Consider the following 14,721-nt stretch of genomic DNA (forward strand, 5'->3'; position numbering starts at 1 on the left):
TGTCCTCCTCCTTCTCTTCCCCCTCCTCCTACTCCTCCTCCTCGTCCCCATGACTGTCGTCTTTGTCGTCCTCCTCCCCCTCCTCCTTCTCCTCCTCCTCTTCCCTATTACTGTCGTCTTCGTCTTCCTCCTTCTCCTCCTCCTCGTCCTTGTTACTGTCGTCTTCGTCTTCCTCCTTCTCCTCCTCCTCGTCCTAGTTACTGTCATCTTTGTCCTCTTCTTTCTCCTTCTCTTTCTCATCGTCCTTATCACTGTCGTCTTTGTCCTTCTCATCCTCCTCGTCCTTATCACTGTCGTCTTTGTCATTCTCCTCCTCCTCGTCCTTATCACTGTCGTCTTTGTCCTTTTCCTCCTCCCCTCCTCGTCCTTAAAACTGTCGTCTTTGTCCTTCTCCTCCTCCTCGTCCTTAAAACTGTCGTCTTTGACCTCCTCCTCGTCCTTAAAACTGTCGTCTTTGTCCTTCTCCTTCTCCTCCTCCTCGTCCTTAAAACTGTCGTCTTTGTCCTTCTCCTTCTCCTCGTCCTTATCACTGTCGTCTTTGTCCTTCTCCTCCTCCTCGTCCTTATCACTGTCGTCTTTGTCCTTCTCCTTCTCCTCGTCCTTAAAACTGTCGTCTTTGTCCTTCTCCTTCTCCTCGTCCTTATCACTGTCGTCTTTGTCCTTCTCCTCCTCCTCCTCCTCGTCCTTATCACTGTCGTCTTTGACCTCCTCCTTCTCCTCCTCCTCCTATTCCTCATCACTGTCGTCTTTGTCCTCCTACTTCTCCTCCTCCTCATCACTGTCGTCTTTGTCCTTCTCCTTCTCCTCCTCCTCGTCCTTATCACTGTCGTCTTTGTCCTTCTCTTTCTCCGCCTCCTCCTCGTCCTTATCACTATCGTCTACGTCCTTCTCCTCCTCTTTCATCTCGTCGTCGCTTCATTCTCGTCATCATCGGTTGTCATGCTATTTCATTTTGTGCACGATGTTCACAATCCCATTGTTTGCCATTGCCTTTTTTCTTTCTTCACTGTTGTCTCCTTTTTCTGCCTTCCCCCAGTCCATTCCCCTTTCTATTTTTCAAGCAAGCCTTTAAACACTTTTTTCCTCTTTTCCGCAGTCGATGATGTACTATCTATGCTGTTTTGTTCTGGCGATTAGGTAGTGAGATGTAAACACTGGGATGGGCACTAGCTGCCCACTCTGCAGTGTTGTTTGCCTATATGGCCTTTTTCATGTAGTTTGGTTTGGCTTTGAAGTATTGATTTTTTCCTATTTTTACGATTTTTTTGTAATCTGGGGATGATAAATGAAGCGGAAGGGCTGGCGTCCTCAGCATGGCCCAGTCTTATTTGGCATAAGGGGCGACATGGTTGGGATACTGTGTCATGAACTGTGTTTTCTGGGTTTGTCTAAGTGGGCTTTTTATTGGCGGGGGAGGGGGGGGGGGTGTTGTTGTAAATGTGACAGTTTTGTGTCGACGCGGGTTCAGCACTTGTATGGTTTGACAGTCCTGATATGGCCCTGTGCGGTCGGCTGGACTAAAAGCAACAAGAACAAGAATATGAGCGCATGCGACTGTGACAGACTTGTCCTCTTCGTCCTCATTACTGTAAATGTCATCGTTATTGTCATCATCCACCACACATACACACACGCACCCGCGCGCGCTCGTACATGCACACGCACGCAAGCACGCACACGCATACAAGCACGCACGCGCGCGCGCACACACACACACACAGAGCACAAGCACGAACACAAACACACATAAACACAAACACACAAGTACACACACTCAGCGAGTGATAGAGAGCGAGAAAAAGGCGGGCTGAGGGTGATAAGAGTTTGGAGACGAATAATTATTGCTGCCTCTTAAAAAAAAAAAAAAAAAAAAAATGAGATGGACAGACAGGCCTCAATCACCTCCCTCCTTCCCTCCCTCCCTTCACCCACAAGGCCGATAACTGTTTGGTCTGGTGGCCTCTTCATCTCCTCCTAATCGATACGGTTCCAGTGGCCCGTAGCCCGTGGCCTGACTCGCAGCAGCAGCAGCACAGCACAGCACAGCACAGCACAGCACTTTACGAAATGCCAGGCTGGAACTAGAACTGGCGTTGCCTACAGTCTGTAATTTGGGAAGCGTGCACTTTGTTGCTGCATTTCACTGTGAAAGGAGTAATTGGTGAGGGCAGGGGAGGTACGGGTGGGGGAGGGTGGAGGGGGGAGAGGGGCGTGAGTGTGGCAGCCAGCTGTGTGTGGTTCCAGCGTTAACTTTTTGGACCGAGTTGAACTGCCCGCTTCGTTGAGCACAGTTGTATAATCTTTAATTAAGCTAGTTGATGCTCTTTTACCTTTGCACTGTAATCATGTGTACTGATAGAACAATTAAAGATTTTATTCGAACCATTGTAACGTTCCCACCAACTTAACTGTTGGACGTCGTTCTTTCTCTGTCTCTGGACCTTGCATTTGGAATGAACTTCCTCTTTCGCTTCGTCAGGTCTCCGCACTCAGCTCTTTCAAGTCTGGCCTTAAAACCCACCTCTTCACAGGATAGCCTCCCTCCCCTGCCTCTTCCTTGTCTCAGTTTCTTCAGTTTTAGAGTCATGCATGCGTGTAAATGACTGGTGTGAAAGCGCTTAGATTTGTCTCTGCACAAGATTCAGCGCTATATAAATACTATTATTATTATTATTATTATTGATAGTACACGTACTCACAAACCTTCCCGCAGGTCTGTGTCCATAAATGTTTGCCCATGTTTATTGTCAGGATGGAAAGGCTGGGAGGGTGGAGGGGGTGGGGGGAGGGTAGCGGAGAGGGATGGAGGGGAGGATGGTGGTAGTGGTGGTAAGGGTCGGGCGGGGATGATGTCAGAAATAAAAAAAAAAGAAAAGAAAAGAAAACGCAACGGTTTCGTCCAGCCAAGATTTGAGTGACGGGCGGACTTGCAACTGAACTGAGCGGCATTGCAGACATTTCATTTAATTAATACCAATGAAATGGAATCCTGTGACTGATTTTGAATTTATGGCGAGCGAAACAAACAAACAACAACAATAAAAATCAATGGTGATGGCATCAGTACAACAGAAGAGCTTCCATGACGTCATCGTACCCCACCACTCCCTCTTACCCCCCTTTTTCACAGCACCACACCACACACAGCGCGGTGACCCACTGTCTCCCCCCATCACATGCACTACAGTTGGAGGGGTGTTTGGAGACATTTAAGTCAGACCTTTTTTTTGTTTGTGATTATAGTGTGATGATTGGGTGTAGAATCTTAATGACTTTTTTTGTAAGGGGAAGGATGCTGGGAGGTTGTGCAATGAGGGAAAGAGTGGAGGCAGAGGTGGAGGAGAGGGAGAGGGGGGGGGAGTTCTTGAAAGTTGTATATATGTAAGATAATTGAAGATGAGGATAACTTTATTATGCCATTAAGAGAAATTAACAGTCACGAGTATTTGTATGGTTGGCGAGGAGTGTGTGTGTGGGGGGGGGGGAGGGGGGGGGCGCCCATGGGAGGCCGGGGTGGGGAGCGGGGGAGGCGTGCGTGCTTGAGGAGACGGGATCTTCATTCTTTAACTATAGCGTGTTGGCTTAATGTGAATGCGAATATGTCGTCAATCAGTGTTAGAAGTTAGCAAAGTCTTTTTTTTCAAAGGAACCACAAACTTACAGCTTCACGTTCAAGCCAGTAAAAAATAACAAAAAAGGAATACGTCTTGTTCTTGCGTCTCAGTCTCGCTCAGGAAGGGGTAAGCGCAGTTTGCTGTCAGAAGAGGTAAGAAGGTCAGTGTGGACAAAGAGATTCTCAGACAGCCGTGGATACATAACCTCTTTTACAAGGATATCGGGCCCCCGGCAGCGACACATAAACATCACATTAGCACGCACATACAGTCAGGTTACAGCCGTTTTATCGCGACACGTTGTCTGAAGAGAGAGAGAGAAACAGGCAGAGAGGAGAGCGTATGTATCTGTGTGTGTTTGAAGGGTGTTAGAGTGTGAACAATATCTAGCTTGTTTAGACTCCTAGAGACTCACACCTTGCACACAGATAGCGTCAACCAGTGGGAGGAGATAGGAGTACATATTTAAAATAGCTGGCTCTGTAAGATACCACAGATGTTTCTTTGTGATCTGATCTCACACTACGCAGGTTGAAAACAGTTTCCAAAGCTCACAGCCACGGTTTTCAGAAGACCAGTTCTCCCCAGTCTGTTAAACTCTTGTAAAAAAAAAAAAAAAAAAAGAAAAAAAAAAAAAAAAAAAGAAAAAAAAAAAAAAAAGAAAAAAAAAAAGAAAAAAGAAAAACAAAGTGCATATATATATATATATATATATATATATATATATATATATATATATTATTTTATATATATATATATTTTTTTTTTTTTTTTTTTTTTTTTTTAAAGTAAGCACGCTTAGTGGACTTGCCGCGAAAGATGTTTGAATGTTTCGGTTGCCTGTCTTTCCTTACAAACTGATGGGGTGGTGTCATTCCCATTGAACGGAGAAGAACTAATAATAATAATAATAATAATGGTATTTATTTAGCGCTGAATCTTGTGCAGAGACAAATCAAAGCGCTTTCGCACCAGTCATTCACACACATGCATAACTCCAAAACTGGAGAAATTGAAGACAAGGAAGAGGCAGGGAAGGGAGGCTATTTTGGGAAGAGGTGGGTTTTAGGGCAAGACTTGAAAATGCTGAGTGTGGAGACTTGACGAAGCGAAAGAGGAAGTTCATTCCAATTGCAAGGTCCAAAGACAGAGAAAGAACGGCGGCCAACAGTCGAGTGTTTGAATCTGGGTATGCGTAAACAGAGTGGTGATCGAGATGTAGTATAGAGATGAAGGCAGCCGCAGAGATGGGAAGGGGCAGATTTATGAATACATTTATAACATAATCTTAACATAAATTTATATAACCTACAGGTGTTTAAAAGTCTTTTCGTTTTTGTACGAACTTTTGACCTTTTAGTTTTCTTCGTTTCAGGACTTGGTGATCATAATGCCTTGATTTACGTGGTGCCTTTCTGTGTGAAACATGACGTACTATGTAAAATTGGATGTGTAAAACATGACGTACTATGTAAAATTGGATGTGTAAAACATGACGTACTATGAAAAACTGGATATGTGAAACATGCATTCGTCCTCCTTCTTCTGCCTTCTTGTGTTTCCTGAACACGATCAGTTTGCTGACCATTATGTCACTGCTGACCATTATGTCACTGCTGCTGACCATTATGTCACTGCTGACCATTATGTCACTGCTGACCATTATGTCAGTTTGCTGACCATTATGTCACTGCTGACCATTATGTCACTGCTGACCATAATGTCATTGCTGACCATTATGTCATTGCTGACCATTATGCCACTGCTGACCATTATGTCACTGCTGACCATTATGTCACTGCTGACCATTATGTCACTGCTGACCATCATGTCACTGCTGACTGCTGACCATTATGTCAATGGAGGAACGTGGCAGCTGCCAATACAGAGAGTCTGTGAGGGTGTGGGTTCGAATCCCGCTTTCGCCCTTTCTCCCAAGTTTGACTGGAAAATCAAACTGAGCGTCTAGTCTTTCGGATGAGACGATAAACCGAAGTGCCGTGTGTAGCACGCACTTGGCGCACTGAAAAAGAACCCATGACAACGAGAGTTGTCCTCTGGACAAATAATGTAAAAAGAAATCCTCTGTGATAGGTACACGAATGTGTAAGCATGTCACTCAAGGCCTGACGAGCGCGTTGGGCTATGCTGCTGTCAGGCCTCTGCCCAGCAGATGTGGTGCAGAGTACATGGATTTGTCCAAATGCAGTGAGGCCTCCTCGAGAAACTGAAACTGAAACTTTGTCACCACTCCCCCATGTTGTATCCCACACTGGATTCCGTTATAACGACCAAGCAGACAGGGCAGCAAAAAGGGGAGCAAAAAAATCATATAGATAGTATAAAAGTATATTGCCCATTGTCATACAAGGAAATAAGCAATATACTAGAAGGAGACTTTTATAGGTGCTTGAATTCAAGTCTAAAACCTCGTCAGTTGACTCTCTCAGACTTTGGTCCGATTCGCAGACCAGTTCTGAGTTTAGCTCTCAGACTATTATCAAATTCATTACGGACCAAGTATTGTTCTAATGTCAAGTGCATATGCTTTAGTAACCTGACAATTGAGCATATAATTTTTCACTGTAGCTTGATGAAGCCTTTTGTACATGAAAGTGTGTCTTCACAAGTGACTGAGAACGTTGATGTTTTTGACTTTTTGCATTCATTATCAGTTGTTTCGCTTGTCAGTTTAACGACTTCTCTTTTACGAAGTCCTTTAAGTAATTTCCTGTAACTGTATTTAGAGGGTTTTTTTTTGTTTGTTTGTTTTGTTTTTCTTCCAAATTTCACCCACATTTTTATCCTCATTTGCCCAGTTTCCCCCAACCCTCCATTCATCCACATCTCCCACCCCTTCTAACCGATAATACTCAGATGTATTCATAAATACTTTAACAAAATGTCTTCAATCACCGATGTGTGTGACGGGACATTAAACAAAATTCCTCCTCCTTGCGTATTTTAGTGTCACCAAGACTGCCCCAAGTTGGTTTTCATGACTCGCATATGCTGCATATATTTTGTGTTACCATGACCATTCATGGGGGATCTCTGATTTACATATTATTCCTTCTCAAATTTCAAAAACAAAAAGGAAGAGAAAAAAGCTTCATCCTTTACTCACCTGGATTCTAACCTCATATTGAAATATGATGCTCAAAACCTCCCGACTGTTATTCCTTTCAAATGTCTTGATTTTGTGGTGCAAGGTTGTGTAGATTCAGACAGAGAGTAGTATCTGTTTCCCCAGTCACTTGACGCCGTCGTTTGTGATGTTGACGCCATTGACAGACTTAGGAGGAGGAGGGGGGTGGGGGGTTGTTTAATGTCCCCTCACAGATTGGTGATTGTAGACACCGTGTTTGGGTAATGGTTTGCTCGTTTGAATGTTATCGATTAAACGGCAGGAGACGATGGCAAGTGGTTAATTGTGGGTGGGGGTGGAGCGAAAACAGGGTGGATTACACATGACTATTTGAAACAGATGGAAATTCAATTAAAGAAAACTACTTAATGGGCTTCGGGAAGGGGGGAGAAACAGCTTGTAAGATAATGTAAACAGTGGAAAAACATCAGCATTCCTTTTGATGAAACACATTCGTTCGGGCAAGGAGGCTTCGTCAACTGATCGTCCAAACTGATAATCATGCTTAGCGGTGGCATCACCAAAGACGTGTACTTCCTCCTACCTTGCTGGAAGTGCCTCTCCCTCACCCCACGCTCCCTTGGCCTTCTCTTTGGACCTTGTCCAGCTTCTTGGTGTCACGCCATCATCGTTCGTCTTCCCGACTCCGCTGCTTGGCCATCGCCTTATCTTGACTTATCATCGTCTTCCCGACACCGCTGCTTGGCCATCGCCTTATCTTGACTTATCATCGTCTTCCCGACTCCGCTGCTTGGCCATCGCCTTATCTTGACTTCAATCAGTCGTCAATACATCAATGTATGTAACACACAGTGTATGCTAACTTTACCTTCAGACTCGTGATAAGAGCCAAAAAGAAGTTTTGAATTATTGTACGAAATAGTTATAGTAATACAAGTTATTCCTTCGTAATATAAAAGTAATTCGCATTTCAGCCAACGTGAAATGTCACTCGCACGATCCGTGACGGAGCAGTGGGTTGGGGGAAAGGGTGGGGGATGGGAGGGGGGGAGGGAGGGAGGGACGTCGCTCAGTTACCGTCACTGTAGATTCAGTTTTCACAGTGTGACACGAAAGTTCGACATAGACAACATTGGTTTTATAATTAAAAAAACAAAAAATTCTAATTTCAGATTTACGCATGATTCTTAGTCATCCTTGGCTCCGGTACCCGTCTCCCTCCAACTACTGCTCCGCATCAAGTTTGTTTTTCTTCGCTCCATTCTTCTTCGCTCCATTCTTCTTCGCTCCATTCTTCTTCGCTCCATTCTTCTTCGCTCCATTCTTTGTATTCCCCCCTTATCATTCCACTCTGGTTTCACATTGGCTTTGATCTTGTAAAGTCTTCTTGTAAGGTCTTCGTTTAACTAGGTATGTATACCCTTCGTCTTTCGACTCTCGTTTTATAAGCTAATTATTCTACTCTTAACATTATCCGTCCTCTTCCTAACGGCAATGTGAGAGTAAAGGTGTACTTTAATTTGGGGGGTTGGGGGGGGGGGTCCATCTACATCGCTACAGCCTGGGTTACTGTTCGACATTGCTCATGGGGATGGGGGGTGGGGGGTCCATCTACATCGCTACAGCCTGGGTTACTGTTCGACATTGCTCATGGGGGTGGATGGATACCTTCTTTTTTTTTCTTTTCTTTGTTTTTCAAAGTTTGCAAAAGTAGGTCATTGATTTTTTTTTTGCAACAGTGTTCTGTGTGTGTATGTGTGTGTGTGTGTGTGTTTGCGTGTGTGTGTGTGTGTGTGTGTGTGTGTGTGCGTCTGTGTGTGTGTATGTGCGTCTGTGTGTGTGTGTGCGTCTGTGTGTGTGTGTGTTGGGTTGGGAAGGGGGACATGACTGACGTGAGATCAAATGCAATTTTATGACACGAAATGTCTTTTCTCTTGCCCCACCACATCCCTCTCCAGGTCACCGCCTCCCCCTCCCACCCCCCGACCCCCCTCTCCCATTTCCCCCTCCCTACCTCCGTCGCCCACCTCCTCTCCCCTCTCCCCCAGCATCCATCCGTTCCCTTGAAGATGGCCTCGCTCTTATTGCCGTTTTCAGGTCATCGCCCCTTCTGTCTGGTTTTCATCACCAACTGCATACATAGATAGTGTGGTTCGTCCGTCGGGATCGACGAGGACCATCTAGTCATCCTGGGGGGGGGGGGGGGGGGGGGGGTTGGGCTCTGTGGATGCGCAGATGACTGGTCAGACAGACATACATACATACATACATACATACAGAAGGGAGACAGAGAGAAGGAACGAGCGAGCGAAAGAGGGGGATGGAGTTGGTTCAAATCAGCATTACTAAACAAAGTAGGAAACAGAAGAAGAAAAAAAAAAGTACAGAGAGTGACAGAAAGGAAAGAGAGAGAGAGAGGGAGGGGGGAGGAGTGTGTTACAGAGAGAGAAAGAGAGACTGTCAGGATACAGAGAAAGGAAAGAGACGGAAAGACAGAGACAGAGATAGATAGAAGTAGAGAGAGACAGAGACAGAAGGCATAGAGGGACGTAGGCCTATAAAACTACAGGTATATAGGGACGTAGGCCTATAAAACTACAGGTATATAGGGACGTAGACCTATAAAACTACAGGTATATAGGAACGTAGACCTATAAAACTACAGGTATATAGGGACGTAGACCTATAAAACTACAGGTATATAGGGACGTAGACCTATAATACTACAGGTATATAGGGACGTAGACCTATAAAACTACAGGCATATAGGGACGTAGGCCTATAAAACTACAGGTATATAGGGACGTAGACCTATAAAACTACAGGTATATAGGGACGTAGACCTATAAAACTACAGGTATATAGGAACGTAGGCGTATTCGACTATGGGCATACAAAGACACAGGCCTGCAGAACTATAGAAGGCCGCATCAACGAAGAGATGTGGGAACGGGAGCAGCTGACTGGGAAAAAAAAAACCCTTAAGATCCTCTGAGCCTGTGGGCTGGTTGTTACATTTGGGTTTTTTTCTTCGTGTTGTGTCCCTTCTCTGGATCGATGGAACTCTGTGTGTGTGTGTGTGTGTGTGTGTGTGTGTGTGTGTGTGTGTGTGTGTGTCTGTCTGCCTGTCTGTCTGAGTGTGTGTGTACGTGTATATGTGTGTGCGTGCATGCATGCGTGCGTGTGTGTGTGTGTGTGGGGGGGGTTCACACGGACACGTGTCTGAGTTTATCTCTACGCGTTGACACACACACACACACACACACACACACACACACACACACACACACACACACAACCTCACAAAAGGGGGAAAAAACCAAGACAAGGCAGAGAAACAGGATGTAGGTCACGACGAAGAGAACAAAGAGAAAACAGGAGGACGGAGGAAGAGGATTAAACGTCTGAGTTAACTGAGCCCTTGCCTCATGAATTCAAGAATGAATATCCATCTGGGTCCAGCTTTCGACAGAGAGACAGACAGACAGACACACAGACACAGACAGACAGACAGACAGAGACAGACAGACAGAGAGAGAGAGAGAGAGAGAGAGAGAATGCGAATCATATATTCATCAGGCCATAACCCTCATGAAGGGGTGCACACAGACATGCAAGCAGATCACAGCCACAACAAAATGACAAAACATAGCCTACATGCATGTGAACGGTTGCGTCAAACGATATAAGAAAGAAAGAGAAGGCAGAGAGAGAGACAGACAGACAGAGACAGAGACAGACAGAGATTCCTTATACAAAACGACAGACCAAAAAGCAAAACGAAAACAAAAAAATTCAGATGTCTCTATATTTCATCACCCCATCCACCCGCCCGCCCAATCTATTAAGTGGACCTCTAGAGTCGGACTGAGACTAAACCACGTTTCACACTTCATGCTCAGAAAAGCAGCAGATTTACTACAAGGTAAGGGACGTGATTCAATTGGCATTGCGCTCGCGTGCGCGTGTCTACACCTGGATGCATTTGAATACAGACATACGGTACAATGAAATACACAGCACCGTGCAGTCAAAGTGCGACTGACATTAATTCTGACACAAAACAAAAATGCTTTTCGTCAGTTTGTAACGTTCTATAAATTATGAATCACAAAAAATATAACGCAGAAAAGGAACAACAACCTCATGGAAACCGTTTTCTGTGCAGTCATTTTGGCATAGAAATTCTTGTTGGTTTTAAACAAATTCGCTGGAGGAAAACGCTCAAGCGCGGTTAACTCCCGTATGCTTTCTCCATCCCGAACACGAAAATTGGACGACTTATCTATGTTGGGATCTATCCCAGCACTCCCACCCCCACCAACACCACCCATCCACACACCCCTGTAAGTCTGGCGCTGATTGGGCGAGGCTTATCGAGATGGCCAGTCGAAGCCTTCGTTACGTCCAAGCTGAGAAGGAACGGTCGCTTTCCCCTAACCATTTAGCGAGAGACCTGAAGCAGCAGTGAAGCGACGGCGGACTCAGGCCACGGCCAATGGCAGTGATTTGCATCAGGGGCTGCTGACTAGGGGGATTGTTTTATTCAGATCCCACCATTGACCTATATACGAAGTTCTTGTACTTTATGTTAGGGAAGGTGGCAGAATGGTTAAGAGGCTCGTCTGCCAACACAGAGTGCGTGAGGGTCTGGGTTCCAATCCCCCTCTCGACCTCTGCCCCAAGTTTGACTGGAAAATCGAACTGAGCATCTAGTTGTTGGAATGAGACCATAAACCGAGGTCTTCTGTGCAGCACGTACTTTGTGCACTGAAACAAAATTAGAACCCACGGTAACTAGAGTGTTGTAATGTAGCAAAATGTTGTAGAGGAAATCCTCTCGGATAGGTACACAAATGAAAATGCAAATACTCAAGGCCTGACATAGCACGTTGGGTTATGCTGCTGTCAGGCATCTGATGTGATGTAGCACATATGGGATTGTCAGAACACAGTGACGACTCCTTGAGAGACTGAAACTGAAACTGTTCATGTGCTTGGGGGCGTTATGAAACGACGCCGAATTTCCGCCAAAAAACCAGCGGTGTGTCCAGTCAGTGTAATCAGAGGCTGTCCAGTCAGTGTAATCAGAGGCTGTCCAGTCAGTGTAATCAGAGGCTGTCCAGTCAGTGCAATCAGAGGCTGTCCAGTCAGTGTAATCAGAGGCTGTCCAGTCAGTGCAATCAGAGGCTGTCCGGTCAGTGCAATCAGAGGCTGTCCAGTCAGTGCAATCAGAGGCTGTCCAGTCAGTGCAATCAGAGGCTGTCCAGTCAGTGCAATCAGAGGCTGTCCGGTCAGTGCAATCAGAGGCTGTCCGGTCAGTGCAATCAGAGGCTGTCCAGTCAGTGCAATCAGAGGCTGTCCGGTCAGTGTAATCAGAGGCTGTCCGGTCAGTGTAATCAGAGGCTGTCCAGTCAGTGCAATCAGAGGCTGTCCAGTCAGTGCAATCAGAGGCTGTCCAGTCAGTGCAATCAGAGGCTGTCCGGTCAGTGCAATCAGAGGCTGTCCGGTCAGTGCAATCAAAAGGCTGTCCGGTCAGTGCAATCAGAGGCTGTCCAGTCAGTGCAATCAGAGGCTGTCCGGTCAGTGCAATCAGAGGCTGTCCGGTCAGTGCAATCAGAGGCTGTCATAACCAGAGGTGCTTGAACCTCCACAACATCATCAGCGAATTTCTCATCTTCATCGATTGCCTTCAAATATAGTCAGTTGAAGTCATCTGAAATGCGTCTAGTCCTACATATCGCCATCAGAAATCAATCACGCCACAATTAATTGGACGCAGGAAAAGGGGTGGGGGGGGGGGAGAGGGGAGGGGAAATTCAGGGGTAACCAGTTATACATCATGTATGTGTATCTCGATGTCTTGTCAGTCTTATTCTGACAATCTGAAGCAGTTCAGTCCTCAGTTAGATGCAGGAAAAGAAATCTGACTTTGCGCGAAACCAAACTGTTCTAGTTCGAGATTACAGAGAGAGAGTGGGGAGGAGAGGGAGTGTGAAAGGGAGGAGGAGTGAGCAAGACAGTGAGACACTCAAACATACACACTTGACACATAACTACTTCAACAGATGAACACACACAACTCAGACATACACACTTGACACATACATATAACTACTTCAACAGATGAACACACACACACACACACACACACAGAGTCACAGAGAGAGAGAGAGAGAGTCACTCACACACGCACTATAACACACACACACACACAGAGACACACACACACACACAGTCACACACACACACACACACACACACACACACACACACACACACTTACTAACTGAAACCATTTATTGTCAGATTAACTTTTAGTTGTACTGACATACACACACACACACACACACACACACACACACACACACATAAGGGAACTGGGATCGGGGAAGCCGAGGAGCAGAGCAGGAAGGGACAGGGAGAGGGAGAGGGATGAAGTCGGTCAGTGGTCAGTGGTCAGTACTCAACGCTGTCTGTTCAGGATCAATAATGTGTATGACTCACACACTCATCAACCCTGTCTCTCAAGATACCGGTCATCTTTCAACCTCCCTTTCACTAGCCTCGGCCAAAATATGAAAGAAAATAAGGTAAATAAGAATCAAATAAAATTACGAGTAACTAAACAAACAAACAAAAATGAAACCCCTGTTCTCTCTGTAGCGAGACAGCTGCTTTGATTATCATCTCTGTAACGAGACAGCTGTTTTAATTAACACCTCTGTAACGAGACATACTTTAATTAACACCTCTGTAACGAGACAGATACTTTAATTAACACCTCTGTAACGAGACAGATACTTTAATTAACACCTCTGTAACGAGACAGCTGCTTTAATTAACACCTCTGTAACGAGACAGCTGTTTTAATTAACACCTCTGTAACGAGAGAGCTGTTTTAATTAACACCTCTGTAACGAGAGAGCTGTTTTAATTAACACCTCTGTAAAGAGACATCATCACTTCTGTAACGAGACATCATCACCTCTGTAACCAGAGAGCTGCTTTAATTAACACCTCTGTAACGAGACATCATCACCTCTGTAACGAGAGAGCTGTTTTATTTATCACCTCTGTAACGAGACAGATACTTTAATTATCACCTCTGTAACGAGACAGATACTTTAATTATCACCTCTGTAACGAGAGAGCTGTTTTATTTATCACCTCTGTAACGAGACAGATACTTTATTTATCACCTCTGTAACGAGACAGATACTTTAATTATCACCTCTGTAACGAGACAGATACTTTATTTATCACCTCTGTAACGAGACAGATACTTTAATTATCACCTCTGTAACGAGACAGATACTTTATTTATCACCTCTGTAACGAGACAGATACTTTAATTATCACTTCTGTAACAAGACAGATACTTTAATTATCACCTCTGTAACGAGACAGATACTTTAATTATCACCTCTGTAACGAGACAGATACTTTAATTATCACCTCTGTAACGAGACAGCTGTTTTGATTATCACCTCTGTAACCAGAGGGATGCTTTGATTATCACCTCTGTAACGAGAGGGCTGTTTTAATTATCACCTCTGTAACGAGACAGATACTTTAATTATCACCTCTGTAACGAGACAGATACTTTAATTATCACCTCTGTAACGAGAGAGCTGTTTTATTTATCACCTCTGTAACGAGACAGATACTTTAATTATCACCTCTGTAACAAGACAGATACTTTAATTATCACCTCTGTAACGAGACATACTTTAATTATCACCTCTGTAACAAGACAGATACTTTAATTATCACCTCTGTAACAAGACAGATACTTTAATTATCACCTCTGTAACGAGACATACTTTAATTATCACCTCTGTAACAAGACAGATACTTTAATTATCACCTCTGTAACAAGACAGATACTTTAATTATCACCTCTGTAACAAGACAGATACTTTAATTATCACCTCTCGTACACCCCCCCCCCACACACACACACACACACACACCAAGGATAGATTGGAATGACAG

The 14,721-nt window shown here is 44.7% G+C and overlaps 1 protein-coding gene across 3 annotated transcripts in view; it reads left to right on the plus strand.

The window, feature by feature from the left end:
- Positions 1–14,721, plus strand: part of LOC143284999 (universal stress protein YxiE-like) — a 65,275-nt gene that overhangs the window by 36,948 nt on the left and 13,606 nt on the right. The gene's annotated exons all lie outside the window — the stretch shown is intronic.

This window comes from Babylonia areolata, chromosome 8, assembly GCF_041734735.1.
Source record: "Babylonia areolata isolate BAREFJ2019XMU chromosome 8, ASM4173473v1, whole genome shotgun sequence".
Lineage (NCBI taxonomy): Eukaryota > Metazoa > Mollusca > Gastropoda > Neogastropoda > Buccinidae > Babylonia > Babylonia areolata.